Genomic DNA, 2,557 nt, shown 5'->3' with positions numbered 1-2,557 from the left:
TCCTTTAAATAGGCTCCAACCCCGGAACTTAGGGTTTTATCTGCCCAGTAGCTACTCGGCGAGTCCATCCTTGGACTCGTCGAGTCCGCTCATTAAATCCACGCGGCAATATCGACTCGACTCGGCGAGTTGGTCCCTCAACTCGTCGAGTCCCTCCTCAAATCTCAAGATTAACATACACAATCATGTCTCTGGAAATCCGGTTGTTACAATTCTCCCCCACTTGAATTAGATTTCGCCCTCGAAATTGATCCTCCACCACATATAGATCTAATTCAATAACCAAACAGCACCATCGAAAGGGTCTCATACCACATAACTATCTTCCTCTCTGGGTACCTGAATCCAAACAGGAACTCCTCCCTGGAAAAGGACAGAACCATCTGCCACTATGCTACCCCTTCTAACTCTCAAGAATCTGGAACTCTAGTAGCCTGACACACAGCCAGACCGCCCTCTCCAGATGTCACCACGTTATTCACTCCTCGAATAACAAACCCCGATAGCTCACTGCCCCTCTGATTCTCTAGTGGGAACCTATAAAACAAGTCCATGCCCAAAACTGGCTACCGATCCCTCGTCCCAAACATGATAAGCAATGCAGATCATATACCAAGGAGTGGAAGGGTCACATCACCAGGGACTCATCCACTACACTGCAATCACAACCCCTCTGAACAACGAACCCTCAACACCCTGTCCTCAGACACGAACAATGACTATGCTTGTTCAGAAGCGGCCCCGGGCATCTGAGAAACATAAACCTCAACTCCCTTCTCAATATCCCTTTCAAGACTGAGCACCAGGTCATCTCCCGATCCAGCAATTGAACCTCCAAAGGTTACCCATTGCGTGTACCAAAACGCCTCACTGACTTCCTTATCAATGCAACTATCTCTGCCCTGTGTGACACACAAGTCGCGAAGTTCGCTTCACCTCAAGCGAATACGGAATTCGACTCACTCTCAACCTCTGTCGTCTACTGCTCATTAGTTCCATGCGTTTCGCGGTTTTCTCATACCAACGAATTGACCCACTCAGGTCTAAGACACCAGATGGAACCAATACCCCCTTCCAAACGAAATTCATTTCTGTATCCGGAATCTCATTCTGCCTACACAATACACCACTAGAATCGAACTCAACTCGAGAGTCTGATCCGACACAGAGTTGGAACCACTCGTCCCAACGAACCACTCAACTCATGACTCATGACCCGCAACCCATGCGTTTCTCACTTATCCACTTCCCTTTGGTTGAGAAAACCACTACTCAATTCAGAATATAACGACTCCCGACAATTATGGAGACCCCAGTCTCGCCCCTGGTTCGACCCCAGGCTTCCACACACTCAAATATTAGGGCTACCCAAGCCTAAAACTCTTCTGCGTCAAGCTCTGATCAGAGAGCACTTCATCACAACATTCTCTCGCTGACTAGTGGGTACTACGGCTCCCTGCAGTATCACAACGACCTCTCACTGAATAGTGAGTACTACGGCTCCCCGTAGCATCACCACACCCCTCACTGATTAGAGAGTACTACGGCTCCCCGTAGCATCACCACAACCTCTCACTGAATAGTGAGTACTACGGCTCCCCGTAGCATCACCACAACCTTTCACTGAATAGTGAGTACTATGGCTCCCCGTAGCATTACCACACCCTCTCACTGAATAGTGAGTACTACGGCTCCCCGTAGCATCACCACACCTCTCTGCACTGACTCATTGAAACTGCAGCTCCCTACAGTCTTACCGCACTTACTCTTACCACTTCACAATCTCATCCTCAGGTTGACACCATACTGCGATCATTAACTCATGCTCTGTGGCCCAGCATAGATAGGTACACACACACCCATCCGGGCTAAGCATCACTACTTCGGACGACCAACGTCGTGACAAAACCTCTTTTTCTCGCTGCAATTCAAATTCTTAAATAAATCCATTTGATGTCAATTAGCTGAAGGGCCCTCACCGGAACCATAGACACTTGATACATCACTCGTTATCTCAAACTCAAACTCAAAATAATCCGAGATTTTAGGACATTAAACTCGGATACCCCGGAATACCATCACGACGCCTCGCAGTGTCTTGACTCTACCACTGATCTCATACTCATGGCATCATACTCAGATACCGCATTGCTTCCTCGGAACCTAACAACCGGTCTTTCTCTCGTGCCACTTGTAACCTCGGAATACTCCATCCCTCAATTTAAAACACGGAGAAATTGCTAACGACCCAGAACACGAAGTTGACAAATCGAAACTTCCTTCTCTATTGCTCAAATCTCATGTAAGAATACTCATAACGACCCTGAAGTTGGTTGCCCAATCAACTTCTTCCCTTCCCATACTGCATATAATAGCCCATACTCTGAACCAAAAATTCTCAACCGCCGAACTAACCTCACAAGCCAACCGCCTCGAATTCACCATTTTAACATTGAAGGATTCCTAACCATCACAAGGTCTCCGACCAACGACCACTTGCTGTGGAGACACTCATCCTTTCTCAAACACGTACCACATGCACTATCTCACTCTGCAC

The sequence above is a fragment of the Lactuca virosa genome, chromosome 3, assembly GCF_052849685.1.
Source record: "Lactuca virosa cultivar CGN04683 chromosome 3, Lactuca_virosa_CGN04683_v6, whole genome shotgun sequence".
NCBI lineage: Eukaryota > Viridiplantae > Streptophyta > Magnoliopsida > Asterales > Asteraceae > Lactuca > Lactuca virosa.
Note: the sequence above shows the minus strand (reverse complement) of the source record.